Genomic DNA, 17,851 nt, shown 5'->3' on the forward strand with positions numbered 1-17,851 from the left:
AATTCTCTATCTGTTGCTGAGAAGATGATGGAAAAGGCTTGCTATTGCTAAACCTATTTCTTCCACCATTATTATTGAAGCCTTGTTGAGGCTTTTGTGGATCCTTCCATAAGAAATTTGGATGATTTCTCCATGAAGGATTATAGGTGTTTCCATAGGGTCCTCCCATGTAATTCACCTCTGCCATTGCAGGGTTCTCAGGATCATAAGCTTCTTATTCAGAAGATGCTTCCTTAGTACTGTTGGATGCAGCTTGTAGTCCATTCAGACTTTGAGAAATCATATTGACTTGCTGAGTCAATATTTTATTCTGAGCCAATATGGCATTCAGAGTATCAATTTCAAGAACTCCCTTTTTCTGAGGTGTCCCATTGTTCACAGGATTCCTCTCAGAGGTGTACATGAACTGGTTATTTGCAACCATTTCAATGAGTTCCTAAGCTTCTGCAGGGATTTTCACGTGAAGAGATCCTCTTGCAGAATGGTCCAATGACATTTTTGACAACTCAGACAGACATAATAGAATATACTTATGATGCTCTATTCTGGAAGCATGTCAGTAGGACACCTTTTGATTAGTTGCTTATATCTTTCCCAAGCTTCATAGAGGGATTCTCCTTCCTTCTGTCTGAAGGTTTGGATTTCTACTCTAAGCTTGCTCATCTTTTGAGGTGGAAAGAATTTGGCCAGGAAATCACTGACCAGCATATCCCAAGAGTTCAGGCTATCCTTAGGTTGTGAATCCAACCATGTTCTAGCTCTGTCTCTTATAGCAAAAGGGAAAAGCATAAGCCTGTAGACCTCGGGATCAACTCTATTGGTCTTGACAATGTCACAGATTTGCAAGAATTCAGCTAAAAACTGATGAGGATCTTCCATTGGAAGTCCATGAAACTTGCAATGCTGCATTAGAGAAACTAATTGAGGCTTAAGCTCAAAGTTGTTTGCTCTAATTGCAGGAATTGAGATGCTTCTTCCATAGAAGTTAGAAGAGGGTACAATAAAGTCACCAAGCATATTCCTTGCATCTCCACTATTGTTATTAGGTTCGGCCATGTCTCCTTCTTTTTCGAAGATTTCTGTCAGGTCCTCTCCAGAGAGTTGTGCCTTAGCTTCCATTAGCTTCCTCTTCAGAGTCCTTTCGGGTTCAGGGTCAGCTTCAACAAGAATATTCTTATCCTTGTTCCTGCTCATATGAAAAAGAGGAGAACAGAAAAGAAAATATGGAATCCTTTATGTCACAGTATAGAGATCCCTTTTGTGAGTATAAGAAGAGAAGAATAGAAGAAGGAGAAGATAAGAATTCAAACACAGAGGAGAAGAGTGGGTTCAAATTTTTGAGTGGAGGAGGGGTGTTAGTAGATAAATAAATAAATAGAAAGAGATGAGAGGGGGAAAAATTCGAAAATAATTAAAAAGAAAAAAATATTTTTGTTTTTATTTTAAAATGCAGTTAGAGTTTGAAAATTAAGAGAAGGAGTAAAATTAAAATTAAAAATTAAAACAATTAGTTGATGAAAAGAAATTTTTGAAAAAGAAGTTAGTGATTTTCGAAAATTGGTGAGAGAAAAGTAGTTAGGTGGTTTTGAAAACGATAAGAATTTTGAAAATCCAACTGAAAAGTTAAGTAGTTAGTTGAAAAAGATTTGAAAATCAAATTTTGAAAAGATGTGAGGTTAGAAAAGATTTTGAAATTGATTTTTGAAAAAAAATATGATTGAAATAGAAAAAGATATGATTGAAAATCATTTTGAAAAAGATTTGAATTGGAAATTAAAAAGATTTGATTTTGAAATTAAAGTTGATTACTTGACTAACAAGAAACTAAAAGATATGATTCTAAAATTTAAAGATTGAACCTTTCTTAATAGGCAAGTAACAAACTTTAAAATTTTTGAATCAATCACATTAATTGTTAGTAAATATTTTGAAATTATGAAACAAAATAAGAAAAAGATTTCTGAAAATCAATTTGAAATTTTCGAAAATATGAAAGAAAAAGATGAAAAAGATTTGATTTTTGAAAAAGATTTGAAAAAGATAGAATTTTTAAATTGAAAATTTGACTTGATTCATAAGAAACAATTATTTTAAAACTTTATAACTAAATCAATTCAAATTTTTGAAATTTATGAGAAGAATAAAGGAAATATATTTTTTTATTTTTGAATTTTTAAGAAGAGAGAGAAAAACAACAAAAAGACTCAAAACATGAAAATTATGAATCAAAACACACAATGCATGCAAGAACACTTTGAATGTCAAGATGAAAACCAAGAACAGTTTGAAGATCATGATGAACATCAAGAACATATTTTTGAAAATTTATAAGAAAAAACTCACATGCAAGACACCAAACTTAGAAATTTTCAATGTTTAGACACTAACAAATTGAAAATGCATATGAAAAACAAGAAAAGACACAAAATATGAAAATGCAAAGATCAAACAAAGAAAATCATCAAGAACAACTTGAAGATTATGAAGGACACATGCATGAATTTTCAAAAATTTTTAGGAAATTAAAAAGATACAATTGACACCAAAATTAACAATTGACACTAGACTCAAACAAGAAACACAAAATTATTTTTGGTTTTATGATTTTATTAAATTTTTTTGTATTTTTCGAAAATTGTTTGGAAAAAGAAAAATAAGGATTTCAAAATTTTTAATGAGAATTTCAGGAATCATGCAATGTTAGTCTAAAGCTTCAGTCCAGGAATTAGACATGGCTTACTAGCCAGCCAAGCTTTCAGTGAAAGCTTCGGTCCAAAACACTAGACATGGCCAATGGCCAGCCAAGCTTTAGCATACAAATCAGGCATACAACAGTTGAATTGATGAGAATCAAAAAGCTCTTGTGATGATGAGTTGAAACCTCGGTCCAAAAGATTAGACATGGCTTCACAGCCAGCTAGACTTCAACAGATCATCATGAAACTCTAGAATTCATTCTTAAAAATTCTGAAGTCATAGAATAATTTATTTTTTTTTGAAAATTATTTTTCAAAAATAAAAATAATAAAAAAAAGCTTAAAATTAAAATAAAATTACCTAATCTGAGCAACAAGATGAACCGTCAGTTGTCCAAACTCGAACAATCCCCGGCAACGGCGCCAAAAACTTGGTGCACGAAATCGTATTGAGAGCTTCACAGAGACTCAGAGCTTGATGTTGGCCTCCTAACACCAAACTTAGAAGTTGAGTGTCGGAACTCTATTTGACTCTGTATTGAGAGAAGCTTTTCATGCTTCCTCTCCATGTTACAGAAGAAGATCCTTGAGCCTTAAACACAAGGTAGTCCTCATTCACTTGAAGGACTAACTCTCCTCTATCCACATCAATCATAACTCTTGCTGTGGCTAGGAAGGGTCTTCCAAGGATGATGGATTCATCTTCATCCTTCCCAGTCTCTAGGATTATGAAGTCAGCAAGGATGTAATAGCCTTCAACCTTCACTAAGACATCCTCTACAAGTCCATAAGCCTATTTCCTTGAATTGTCTGCCATCTCTAGTGAGATTCTTGCAGCTTGCACCACAAAGATCCCTAGTTTCTCCATTACAGAGAGGGACATGAGGTTTATTCTTGACCCAAGGTCACACAGAGCCTTCTTAAAGGTCATGGTGCCTGTGGTACAAGGTATTAAGAAATTTCCAGGATCCTGTTTCTTCTAAGGTAATTTCAGTTGAACCAGATCATTCAGTTTGTTGATGAGCAATAGGGGTTCATCCTCCCAAGTCTCACTACCAATTAACTTGGCATTCAGCTTCATGATTGCTCCTAGATATTGAGCAACTTGCTCTTCGATAATGTCTTCATCCTCTTCAGAGGAAGAATACTCATCAGAGCTCATGAATGGCAACAGTAAGTTCAGTGGAATCTCTATGGTCTCTATATGAGCCTCAGATTCCTTTGGTTCCTCATTAGGGAACTCCTTGGAGGCCAGTGAACGTCCATTGAGGTCTTCCTCACTGGAAATCACTGCCTTTCCCTCATCTACAGGTTTGGCCATGTGGGACGTGTTTATGGCCTTGCACTCTCTTTTTGGATTCTCTTCTGTATTGCTTGGGAGAGTACTAGGAGGGAGTTCAGTAACTCTTTTACTCAGCTGACCCACTTGTGCCTCCAAATTTCTAATGGAGGACCTTGCTTCAGTCATGAAACTGAGAGTGGTCTTAGATAGATCAGAGACTACAGTTGCTAAGTCAGAGTGGCTCTGCTTAGAATTCTCTATCTGTTGCTGAGAAGATGATGGAAAAGGTTTGCTATTGCCAAACCTGTTTCTTCCACCATTGTTATTTTTGAAACCTTGATTAGGCTTCTATTGATTCTTCCATGAGAGATTAGGATGATTCCTCCATGAAGGATTATAGGTGTTTCCATAGGATTCTCCCATGTAATTCACCTCTGCCATTGCAGGATTCTCAGGGTCATAGGCTTTTTCTTCAGAAGAAGCCTCCTTAGTACTGCCTGATGCAGCTTGCATTTCAGTTAGACTCTGAAAAATTATATTGACTTGCTGAGTCAATATTTTGTTCTGAGCCAATATGGCATTCAGAGTACCAATCTCAAGAACTCCTTTCTTCTGAGTTGTCCCATTATTTACAGGATTCCTTTCAGAAGTGTACATGAACTGGTTATTTACAACCATTTCAATGAGTCCCTGGGCTTCTGCAGGCGTCTTCTTCAGATGAAGAGATCCTCCAGCAGAGTGGTCCAATGACATCTTGGACAATTCAGACAGACCATCATAGAATATACATATGATGCTCCATTCTGAAAACATGTCAGAATGACACCTTCTAATCAATTACTTGTATCTTTCCCAAGCTTCATCGAGGGATTCACCTTCCTTCTGTCTGAAGGTTTGTACTTTCACTCTAAGTTTGCTCAACTTCTGAGGTGAAAAGAATTTGGCCAAGAAAGCATTGACCAACATTTCCCAAGAGTTCAGGCTATCTTTAGGTTGTGAGTCCAACCATGTCCTAGCTCTGTCTCTTACAGCAAAAGGGAAAAACATAAGTCTTTAGACCTCAGGATTAACCCCATTGGTCTTAACAGTGTCACAGATTTGCAAGAATTCAGCTAAGAACTGATGAGGATCTTCCAATGGAAGTCCATGAAACTTGCAATTCTGCTGCATCAGAGAAACTAATTGAGGCTTAAGCTCAAATTTGTTTGCTCCAATTGCAGGAATTGAGATGCTCCTTCCACAGAAGTCAGAAGAGGGTGCAATAAAGTCACCAAGCATCTTCCTTGCATCTTCACCATTGTTGTTGGGTTCGGCCATCTCTTCTTCTTTTTCAAAAAATTCTATCAAGTCCTCTCCAGAGTGTTGTGCTTTAGCTTCTCTTAGCTTCCTCTTTAGAGTCCTTTCAGGTTCTGGATCAGCTTCAACAAGAATGTTCTTATCCTTGCTCCTGCTCATATGAAAAAGAAGAGAACAGAAAAGAATAGAAATCCTCTATGTCACAGTATAGAGATTCCTTTATGTGAGTAGAAGAATAGAAGAAATAGAATGAAGAAGAATTCAAACACAGAGAGAGGGAGAGGGTTCGAATTATAAGAAGAAGAGAAGTGTTAGTAAATAAATAAACAAATAGAAAGAGATGAGCGAGAGAGAGTATTCGAAAATTAATTCAAAATAAAAGAAAAATATTTTTGTTTTTATTTTAATTATTAGTTAGAATTCGAATTTAAGAAGGAAAATAAAATTAGAATTTAAAATAATTAGTTAATTAAAAAGAATTTTTAAAAAAATGGTTAGTGATTTTCAAAAATTGGAGAGAGAAAAGTAGTTAGGTGGTTTTGAAAAAGATATGATTGAAATAGAAAACTTTTAAAATCAAACAAGAAGTCAAGTAGTTAATTGAAAAAGATTTGAAAATCAATTTTAAAAAGATAAGAAGTTAGAAAAAGATTTTGAAATTAAATTTTGAAAAAGATATGATTGAAATTTATTTTTGAAAAATATTTGAAAAGGAAATTAAAAAGATTTGATTTTTGAAATTAAAGTTGATTACTTGACTAACAAGAAACTAAAAGATATGATTTTAGAATTCAAAGATTGATCCTTTCTTAATAGACAAGTAACAACTTGAGATTTTTGAATCAAAACATTAAATGTTAGCATTAATTTCGAAAATATGAAATAAAAATAAGAAAAAGATTTTGAAAATCAAATTTTTAGAATTTTCGAAAATATTGAGAAAAAAAATGAAAAAGATTTGATTTTTGAAAAAAATTTGAAAAAGATAGGATTTTGAAGTTGAAATTTTGACTTGACTAATAAGAAACAATCAAATTTTAAAACTTTTGACTAAATTAATTCAAAATTTCAAAATTTATGAGAAGAATAAGGGAAAGATATATTTTTTATTTTTGAATTTTTATGAGGAGAGAGAAAAACATAAAAAATGATGCAAAACACAAGAAATTAAGATCAAAACTAATAATGCATGCAAGAACACTTTGAATGTCAAGATGAACACCAAGAACACTTTGAAGATCACGATGAACATCAAGAACTTATTTTTGAAAATTTTTAAGAAAAGAAAAACATGCAAGACACCAAACTTAACAATTTTTAATCTATAGACACTAATAATTCAAGAATGCTATGAAAAACAAGAAAAGATGCAAAATAAGAAAATGTAAAGATCAAACAAAGACAATCATCAAGAACAACTTGAAGATCAATGAAGAACTCATGCATGAATTTTCAAAAATTTTAAGAGAATTAAAAAGATGCAATTGACACCAAACTTAAAACTTGATACAAGACTCAAACAGGAAACAGAAAATTTTTTTGTTTTTATGATTTTATTAATTTTTTTTAATTTTTTGAAAATTAATTTGGAAAAAGAAAATAAATAAATTCAAAATTTTTAATAGGAATTCCAAGAATCATGCAATGTTAGTCTAAAACTTTGGTCCAAAAATTTAGACATGGCTAAATAGCCAGCCAAGCTTTATGTGAAAGCTTCGGTCCAAATGATTAGACATGGCCAAATGGCTAGCCAAGCTTTAGCATACAAATCAGACATACAACAGCCAATTAGATGGGAATCCAAAGGCTCTTGCAATGATAAGTGGAAGCCTCAGTCCAAAAAAAATTAGACATGGCTTAACAGCCAACCAGGCTTCAACACATCATCTGAAACTATAGAATTCATTCTTAAAAATTCTGAAGAACAAATATAAATTTTTTTTTTATTTTTCGAAAAAAAAAGCTTAAAAATAAAATAAAATTACCTAATCTGAGCAACAAGATGAACCGTCAGTTGTCTAAACTCGAACAATCCCCGGCAACGGCGCCAAAAACTTGGTGCACGAAATTGTGATCTCTAACAATGGCGCCAGAAACTTGGTACGCACAATCTTAATCTCAACTCTTTTTCACAACTCCGCACAACTAACCAGCAAGTGCACTGGGTCATCCAAGTAATACCTTACGTGAATAAGGGTCGATCCCACGGAGATTGTCGGCTTGAAGCAAGCTATGGTCATCCTTGTAAATCTCAGTCAGGCAGATTCAAATGGTTATGTGGTTTTGATAATTAAAATATAAATAAAATATAAAATAAGATAAAGTTACTTATGTAATTCATTGGTGGGAATTTCAGATAAGCGTTTGGAGATGCTTTGTTGCTTTTGAACCTCTGCTTTCCTATTGTCTTCTTCCAACCATGTGTTACCTCCTTCCATGGCAAGCTGTATGATCCTCTCGGATGAAAACAAATCCATATGCGCTGTCACCGCACGGCTAATCATCTGTCGGTTCCCGCTAGCGTCGGAATAGGACCATTGTCCTTTTGCACACTATCACTTGTGCCCCACATTCGCAGGTTTGAAGCTCGTCACAGTCATCCCTTCCCAGATCCTACTCGGAATACCACAGACAAGGTTTAGACTTTCCGGATCTCAGGAATGCTGCCATTGGTTCTAGCCTATACCCCGATGACTCTGATCTCACGGAATGGAATGCTCTGTTGTCAGGAGAGGCAACCATGCGTCGTGAACCAGGAGGCCAAGAGATACACACTCAAGCTATTGCAGATAGAACGGAAGTGGTTGTCAGGCACGCGTTCATAAGTGAGAATGATGATGAGTGTCACAGGTCATCACATTCATCTGGTTGAAGTGCGAGTGAATATCTTAGAGAAGAAGTAGGCGTGAATTGAATAGAAAAACAATAGTACTTGTATTAATTCATGAAAAACAGCAGAGCTCCACACCTTAATCTTTGAGGTGTAGAAACTCCACTGTAAAAAATACATAAGTGAAAGGTCTAGGCATGGCCGTGAGGCCAGCCTCCAAATGTGTACAATGGCAAAAGTCTAAGGACTAAATGTCTAGAGAGATAAAACTGGTCTAAAAGACATAAAATAAATCTCTAAAAGTAGTTTTTATACTAAACTAGTAACTAGGGTTTACAAAAAATGAGTAACTAAGTGCAGATAGTGCAGAAATCCACTTCCAGGGCCCACTTGGTGTGTGCTTAGGCTGAGCATTGAGGCTTTTTCGTGCATAGGCTATTCCTGGAGTTAAACGCTAGCTTTGGTGCCAGTTTGGGCGTTTTACGCCAAGATGTTTTAGGCTAACTTTGAACGCCTGTTTGGGCCATCAAATCTCAGACAAAGTATGGACTATTATATATTGCTGGAAAGCCCAGGATGTCTACTTTTCAAAACAATTGAGAGCGCGCCAATTGGGCTTCTATTGCTCCAGAAAATCCACTTCGAGTGCAGGGAGGTCAGAATCCAACAACATCAGAAGTCCTTTTTCAGCCTCTGAATTAGATTTTTGCTCAGGTCCCTCAATTTCAGCCAGAAAACACCTGAAATCACAAAAAAATACACAAACTCATAGTAAAGTCCAGAAATGTGATTTTTGAATAAAAACTAATAAAAATATAATAAAAAGTAATTAAAATATACTAAAAACTAAGTAAAAACAATGCCAAAAAGGGTATAAATTATCCGCTCATCAGCTTTGCATTTGTTTGAGTGACTTAACTTGATTCTTATCTAGCTTGTCACTTTTTGCAACCAGTACCTTTATTATGTGACTATTGCATCATGTTTGAGAATGAATAAGTAGTTTTCTTTTCATCAATGAATTGGTTATTGTTGATTGTGCCATTTTACATTCTCCTTGCGCTTTCACTTGCACAACTTCAATAACCAATATCTTATATATTCAATTCACTTTAGTTGTGGCTATCTAGGTTTGTTTGTGTCCTATCTCTTGTTTATCTTTACTTGTAACCTGGGCCACTTGATTGAGGAATATGCTATTTCTTTTGATTATGTGGTTTCTATTTTTAACTGACCAATGTGTTGTGTTCTAAACCGTGCGCATTTAGAATACCCACATTGCTTTTTCTCATACCACACTTTTATGACTTCTTTCTCAATTGTTGTTTATGTGTTTATACAGCAACCCAGAGCCCCGGTGCCCACCAGCTGAAGGTGGACCCTCACATATCTTCACCCCCGAATTGAGTGCATGCATGGAGGACCATGCAACGTTTAAGTGTGGGGGAGGATCCGCAATTTTCGGGGCATACATTTCTCTTTCTCAACACTTTGCATTAATTTCTAGTTCCTAGTTATTAGGTATTTTGTGAATATTTGTTTATCATTTCATGGCATTTTTCTTTGCTTTGTTACTTGTATATATCTTAGTTGCTTATAGTTTTATTTGCACGTTGCTTGGTATAGGAAATAAGTTTGGTAAAACAACAAAGAATTTTCAAGAAATCCCTTTTAGGGCGTTCCATTGATTAGATTTGAAAACTTATTTTTGAACTTGCATGAAGTATTCTTTGTTATGGAACATAGAAAAGAGCTTGAACAAAACACCTAGTGAGATTTGAGCTTTAATTGTGTGGTTGCACATCTTCAACCACAAATTTTGTTCTTGTGTGTTATACTCCTCTTATGATTGTAATCTTAGATTTGCTTGAATATTTATATCCTATATTTGTTGTTTTGAATGCATTTAGAATGATTGAGGCCATTTTTGAATTGAACTCACTAACCCATATGGCCAACCCTTATATCTACCCTTGTAACCACTTTTGAGCCTTTTAATTTCCCTTTGTTCTAATATTAAGCACATCTTTTGCCCTAAGTGAAAAAACCATTAATGTCCATGTATTGTATCTTTAATTAGCTTGGGTTTGAATGTGTGTGTTAATCAAGTGTGGGGGAAATTTGTGGAAAACATTGATAGAAAGTTACTTTGGGTGTTCATTGAGAGTATTTTGGAAAAAATGGGAAAATAATCATGCATTCATTACTTAAAACATATGCATCTCTCTTTTATGATAAAAGAAAAATTTTGGTGTACATACTTTGTTCATAAATAAAAAAAAAGAAAAAAAAATGACATAAGAATGTTAAATAAAGGATGCATATGTGGTTGAATTGGAAAGAGAATGCATGGATGAATGTGAGAAAAGAGGTGAATGGGAAGTTAGGTTGTTTTTCTTTGGTATAAATAGGTTAGTATAGGATTAGGTGAGATACTTGAGCTAATCAAAGATCCAATCTATTAGCCCACTTAACCATATTAATCCTACCTTTACCCTAGCCCCATTACAACCCTCCAAAGACCTCATGATGTTTGTATTCATGCATCAAGTATTTGTTGATTGTTAGACGACTAACAAATCCTAGAAAACATGATTAAAGGAGAATTGAGTGATTAAGCCCTAAACACTGAGCGACTAGAGTGTATTCACATCCGGTGAGGGGTTCGATCGCTCAATTCTATGTTTCCATCCCTTATTTTGTGTCTTCTTGTAAGTTGTTGAAATTAATTTTGAAAATTTCAAATCAAATCTTTGGACATTGATCATATTGCTATATTTTCTTGTCTTGGCCCTAAGTTTCTACTTTGGATTGACTGGAACTCTTTTATTTATTTTTGCCAAACTCAATAGGAACCATAGTGTAGATATAGATAGTATTTAGTATAGTTGCATACATGTAGGTAGTTGCATTTATAAATTGCTTGCCCTCCTTATCCTTCTCCTTTGATTGTGACTAGAATGAGGACATGCTATTGTTTAAGTGTGGGGGAATTGATGAATCCATATTTGACGATATATTTTGATTTGATTTGAGTGGATTTCATCGCTTAAACCCACATTTATTCATCCAAATAGCATACTTTTGTGTTCTCTCCCTTAATTGAGCCTAAATGTGGAAACATGCGTTTTTATGCCTAAATTAGTGACTTTTATCCCAATTTTATCCCATTCAATACCTTGATGGTTTTGATGAGTGATTTTAGGTGTAATAGGTTGGAATGGCTCGATAAGAGTGGAACAAAAGCACGGAATTGGGAGAAAGCATGAAGAAAACAAAGGAGAAGCACACATTGGAGTGTGCGTGCGCACAACCCCCTATGCGTACGCACAAGAACCACAAAGCCATGTGTGCGTGTTGGTGCGCAGAAATCGTGACGGTTTCATTCCTTGGTAACGGCGCTAAAAACTCAATACGCACGTTCATAATCTTAGTTCTTTGTCACAACTTCGCACAACTAACCAGCAAGTGCACTGGGTCATCCAAGTAATAAACCTTACGTGAGTAAGGGTCGATCCCACAGAGATTGTCGGCTTGAAGCAAGCTATGGTCACCTTGTAAATCTCAGTCAGGTGGATTCAATTGATTATGTATATTTAATAATTAAAAGATAAATAAAATGTAAAATAAAGATAGTGATACTTATGTAATTCATTGGTGAGAATTTCAGATAAGCGTATAGAGATGTGTTCGTTCCTCCTGAACCTCTGCTTTCCTATTGTCTTCATCCAATCATTCATACTCCTTTCTATGGCAAGCTGTATGTTAGGCATCACCGTTGTCAATGGCTACATCCTGTCCTCTCAGTGAAAATGGTCTAATGCGCTGTCACTGCATGGCTAATCATCTGTCGGTTCTCGATCATACTGGAATAGGATCCATTGATCCTTTTGCGTTTGTCACTACGCCCAGCACTCGCGAGTTTGAAGCTCGTCGCAGCCATCCCTTCCCAGATCCGACTCGGAATACCACAGACAAGGTTTAGACTTTCTGGATCTCAAGAATGGCCGTCCATGGATTCTAACTTATACCACGAAGATTCTGATTAAGGAATCCCAGATATACTCATTCAATCTAAGGTAGAACGGAAGTGGTTGTCAGGCACGCGTTCATAGTTGGGAATGATGATGACTGTCACGATCATCACATTCATATTGAGGTGCGAATGAATATCTTAGAATCGGAATAAGCTTGAATTGAATAGAAAAACAATAGTACTTTGTATTAATTCATGAGGAACAGCAGAGCTCCACACCTTAATCTATGGTGTGTAGAAACTCTACCGTTGAAAATACATAAGTGATGAAGGTCCAGGCATGGCCAAGAGGCCAGCCCCCAAACGTGATCTAAAGATGAAACTAAAGATGTAAATACAATAGTAAAAAGTCATACTTATACTAAACTAGTTACTAGGGTTTACAGAAATGAGTAATTGATGCAAAAATTCACTTCTGGGGCCCACTTGGTGTGTGCATGGGCTGAGCATTGAGCTTTACACGTGTAGAGGCTTCTTTTGGAGTTGAACGCTAGTTTGTAACCTGTTTCTGGCGTTTAACTCCACTTTGCAACCTGTTTTTGGCGTTTAACTCCAGAATGCAGCATGGAACTGGCGTTGAACGCCAGTTTTCGTCATCTAAACTCGGGCAAAGTATGGACTATTATATATTGCTGGAAAGCCCTGGATGTCTACTTTCCAACGAAATTGAGAGCGAGCCATTTAGAGTTTTTTAGCTCCAGAAAAGCCACTTTGAGTGCAGGGAGGTCAGAATCCAACAGCATCTGCAGTCCTTCTTCAACCTCTGAATCTGATTTTTGCTCAAGTCCCTCAATTTCTGCCAGAAATTACCTGAAATCACAAAAAAAACACACAAACTCAAAGTAAAGTCCAGAAATGTGATTTTTATTTAAAAACTAATAAAAATATACTAAAAACTAACTAAATTATACTAAAAACTATGTAAAAACAATGCCAAAAAGCGTATAAATTATCCGCTCATCACAACACCAAACTTAAATTGTTGCTTGTCCCCAAGAAAATAAAAATCAAATAGGATAAAAAGAAGAGAATATACTATGGATTCCAAAATATCAATGAAACTTAGCTCCAATCAGATGAGTGGGACTTGTAGCTTTTTGCCTCTTGAATAGTTTTGGCATCTCACTTTATCCATTGAAGTTCAGAATGATTGGCATCTATAGGAACTCAGAGTTTAGATAGTGTTACTGATTCTCCTAGTTCAGTATGTTGATTCTTGAACACAACTACTTTATGAGTCTTGGCCGTGGCCCTAAGCACTTTATTTTCCAGTATTACCACCGGATACATAAATGCCACAGACACATAACTGGGTGAACCTTTTCAGATTGTGACTCAGCTTTGCTAAAGTCCCCAATTAGAGGTGTCCAGGGTTCTTAAGCACACTCTTTTTTTTTCTTTGGACCTTGACTTTAACCGCTCAGTCTCAAGTTTTCACTTGACACCTTCACGCCACAAGCACATGGTTAGGGACAGCCTGGTTTAGCCGCTTAGACCAGGATTTTATTCCTTTAGGCCCTCCTATCCACTGATGCTCAAAGCCTTGGATCCTTTTTATTTACCCTTGCCTTTTGGTTTTAAGAGCTATTGGCTTTTTGCTCTTGCCTTTTGGTTTAAAGAGCTTTTGGCTTTTTCTGCTTGCTTTTTCTTTTTCTTTCTTTTTTTTCACTATTTTTTTCTGCAAGCTTTTGTATTCACTGCTTTTTCTTGCTTCAAGAATCATTTTTATGATTTTTCAGATTATCAAATAACATTTCTCCTTTTTTCTTATTCTTCAAGAGCCAACATATTTAACATTCATAAACATCAAATTCAAAAGACACATGCACTGTTCAAGCATTCATTCAGAAAACAAAAAGTATTGTCACCACATCAAAATAATTAAACTAGTTTCAAGGATGAATTCAAAACCCTGTACTTCTTGTTCTTTTGTAATTAAAACATTTTTCATTTAAGAGAGGTGATGGAGTCATAGGACATTCATAGCTTTAAGACATAGACACTTAAACACTAATGATCATCTAGTAAAGACAAAAACATAGTTAAACATGAAGCATGGAAACCGAAAACAGAAAATAAATAGACAAGGAGATTAAGGAATGAGTCCACCTTAGTGAGGGTGGCGTCTTCCTCTTCTTGAAGGACCAATGGTGCTTTTGAGCTCCTCTATGTCTCTTCCTTGTCTTTGTTGCTCCTCCCTCATAGCTTTTTGATCTTCTCTAATTTCATAGAGGATGATGGAATGCTCTTGGTGCTCCACCCCTAGTTGTCTCATATTGGAACTTAATTCTCCTAGGGAGGTGTTGATTTGCTCCCAATAGTTTTGTGGAGGAAAGTGCATCCCTTGAGGCATCTCAGGGATTTCATGGTGGGGAATTTTCTCATGCTCTTGCTGAGGTCCATGATCTCTTGTTTGCTCCATCCTTTTCTTAGTGATGGGCTTGTCCTCTTCAATGAGGATGTCTCCCTCTATGTCAATTCCAGCCAAATTGCAGAGGTGGCATATGAGGTGAGGAAAGGCTAACCTTGCCCAAGTGGAGGACTTGTCAGCCACCTTGTAAAGTTCTTGAGGTATAATCTCATGAACTTCCACCTCCTCTCCAATCATGATACTATGGATCATGATGGCCCGGTCTATAGTAACTTCAGACCGGTTACTAGTAGGAATGATTGAGCGTTGAATGAACTCTAGCCATCCCCTAGCCACTAGTTTGAGGTCATGCTTTCTTAATTAAACCGGCTTGCCTCTTGAGTCAATTTTCCATTGAGCTCCTTCCTCACATATGTCTATGAGGACTTGGTCCAACCTTTGATCAAAGTTGACTCTTCTTGTGTAGGGGCGTGCGTTCTCTTCCATCATTGGCAAGTTGAACGCCAGCCTTACATTTTCCAGACTGAAGTCTAAGTATTTCCCCCGAACCATGGTAAGCCAATGCTTTGGATTTAGGTTCACACTTTGATCATGGTTCCTAGTGATCTATGCGTTTGCATAGAACTCTTGAACCATTAGGATCCCGACTTGTTGAATGGGGTTGGTGAGAACTTCCCAACCTCTTCTTTGGATCTCAAGTCGGATCTCCAGATACTCATTCTTTTTGAGCTTGAAAGGAACCTCAGGGATCACTTTCTTCTTGGCCACAACTTCATAGAAGTGGTCTTGATGGACCTTTGAGATGAATCTCTCCATCTTTCATGACTCAGAGGTGGAAGCAATTGCCTTCCCTTTCCTCTTTCTTGAGGTTTCTCTGGCCTTAGGTGCCATAAATGGTTATGGAAAAACAAAAAGCTATGCTTTTACCACACCAAACTTAAAATGTTTGCTCGTCCCTAAGCAAAAGAAGAAAGAAAGTAGTAGAGGAAGAAGAAAATGGAGGAGATGGGGGAAGAAGATGTATTCGGCCAAGGAGAAGAAGAGAGGGTTGTGTTGTGTGAAAATAAAGAAGGAATGAGGGGTTTATATAGGAGTGTGGGAAGGTGTAGGGTTCGGCCATTAGGGTTGGGTTTGGGAGGGAAATTAGTTTAAATTTTGAAGGTAGGTGGGGTTTATGGGGAAGAGAGTTATGAAAAGGTGTGAAGAGAAGAGAAGAAAAAGTTGGGGATCTTGTGGGGTCCACAGATCCTGAGGGGATCTTGTGGGGTCCACAGATCAAGTGGGGTCAAGGACTTAACATCCCTACTCCAATTAGGCGTGTAAAACGCCCTTGCTGTGCAATCCTGGCGTTTAACGGCAGACTGCTGCTTGTTTCTGGCGTTAAACGCTCAAATGTAGCCTGTTTCTGGTGTTTAATGCCAGGCGGATGCTTGTTTCTGGCGTTAAACACCAGCTTGGTGCTTGTTTAGACAGATGCTTGTTTCTGGCGTTTAAACGCCAGACTGCTCTCCTTCAGGGTGTGCTGTTTTCAATGCTATTTTTCATTCTGTTTTTTGATTTTTCAGTAGTTTTTGTGACTTCACATGATCATCAACCTAATAAAACACGAAATAACAAAAAGAAAATAAAATAGATATGATTGAATAACATTGGGTTGCCTCCCAACAAGCACTTCTTTAATGTCAATAGCTTGACTGTGAGTTCTCATGGAGCCTCACAGATAATCAGAGCAAGGTTAGAACCTCCCATCACCAAACTTAGAGTTTGACTGTGGGGGCTTTGGTTGACTCTATAGTGAGAGAAGCTTTTCATGCTTTCTCTCCATGGTTACAGAAGGAGAACCTTGAGTCTTAAACACAAGGTAGTCCCCATTCAGTTGAAGGACCAACTCTCCTCTGTCCACATCAATCACAGCTCTTGCTGTGGCTAGGAAGGGTCTTCCAAGGATGATGGATTCATCCTAATCCTTCCCAGTGTCTAGGATTATGAAATCAGTAGGGATGTAAAGGCCTTCAACCTTTACTAACATGTCCTTTACTAGTCCATAAGCCTGTTTTCTTGAGTTGTCTGCCATCTCTAATGAGATTCTAGTAGCTTGCACCTCAAAAATCCCAAGTTTCTCCATTACAGAGAGTGGCATTAAGTTTATTCCTGACCCCAGGTCACACAGAGCCTTCTCAAAGGTCATGGTGCCTATTTTGCATGGAATTAGGAATTTACCACGATCCTGTTTCTTTTGAGGTAATTTCTGCCTATCCAATGCATTCAGTTCATTGGTGAGCAAGAGAGGTTCATCTTTCCAAGTCTCATTACCAAATAATTTGGCATTCAGCTTCATGATTGCACCAAGGTACTTAGCAACTTGCTCTTCAGTAATGTCTTCATCCTCTTCAGAGAAAGAATACTCATCAGAGCTCATGAAGGGCAGAAGGAGGTTCAATGGAATCTCTATGGTCTCTAGATGAGCCTCAGATTCCTTTGGTTCCTCAAAGGGATACTCCTTATTGGTCACTGAACGTCCCAGGAGGTCTTCCTCACTAGGATTCACATTCTCCTCCTCCTCTTTGGGTTCGGCCACATCATGTAAGGCTATGGCCTTGCACTTTCTCTTTGGATTTTCTTCTATATTGCTTGGGAGAGTACTTGGAGGGATTTCAGTGACTCTTTTACTCAGCTGGCCCTCTTGTGCCTCTAAATTCCTAATAGAGGACCTTGTTTCATTCATGAAACTCACAGTGACCTTAGATAGATCAGAGACTATATTTGCTAAGCTAGATGGATTCTGCTTAGAATTCTCTGTCTGTTGCTGAGTGGATGATGGAAAAGGTTTGCTATTGCTAAACCTGTTTCTTCCACCATTATTAAAGCCTTGTTGAGGCTTTTGTTGATCCTTCTATGAGAAATTTGGATGATTTTTCCATGAGGGATTATAGGTGTTTCCATAGGGTTCACCCATGTAATTCACCTCTGCTATTGCAGGGTTCTCAGGATCATAAGCTTCTTCTTTAGAAGATGCCTCTTTAGTACTGTTGGATGATTCCTTCAATCCATTCAGACTCTGAGAGATCATATTGACTTGCTGAGTCCATATTTTATTCTGAGCCAATATGGCATTCAGAGTATCAATTTCAAGAACTCCTTTCCTCATAGGCGTCCCATTACTCACAGGATTCCTTTCAGAAGTGTACATGAACTGGTTATTTGCAACCATGTCAATGAGTTCTTGAGCTTCTGCAGGCATTTTCTTTAGGTGAATGGATCCACTTGCAGAATGGTCCAATGACATTTTTGATAATTCAGACAGACCATCATAGAATATATCCAAGATGGTCCATTCTGA

At 36.8% G+C, this 17,851-nt stretch overlaps 1 non-coding gene across 1 annotated transcript; it reads left to right on the plus strand.

Annotated features, from left to right (window-relative positions):
• The first annotated feature begins 549 nt into the window (after positions 1-549).
• On the plus strand, positions 550-657 carry LOC112781303 (small nucleolar RNA R71). Its single transcript, XR_003192087.1, has one exon. It is a non-coding gene; the product is annotated as a small nucleolar RNA R71 (small nucleolar RNA).
• Positions 658-17,851: the final 17,194 nt, after the last annotated feature.

Source organism: Arachis hypogaea, chromosome 19, assembly GCF_003086295.3.
Source record: "Arachis hypogaea cultivar Tifrunner chromosome 19, arahy.Tifrunner.gnm2.J5K5, whole genome shotgun sequence".
In the NCBI taxonomy this organism is placed as follows: Eukaryota; Viridiplantae; Streptophyta; class Magnoliopsida; order Fabales; family Fabaceae; genus Arachis; species Arachis hypogaea.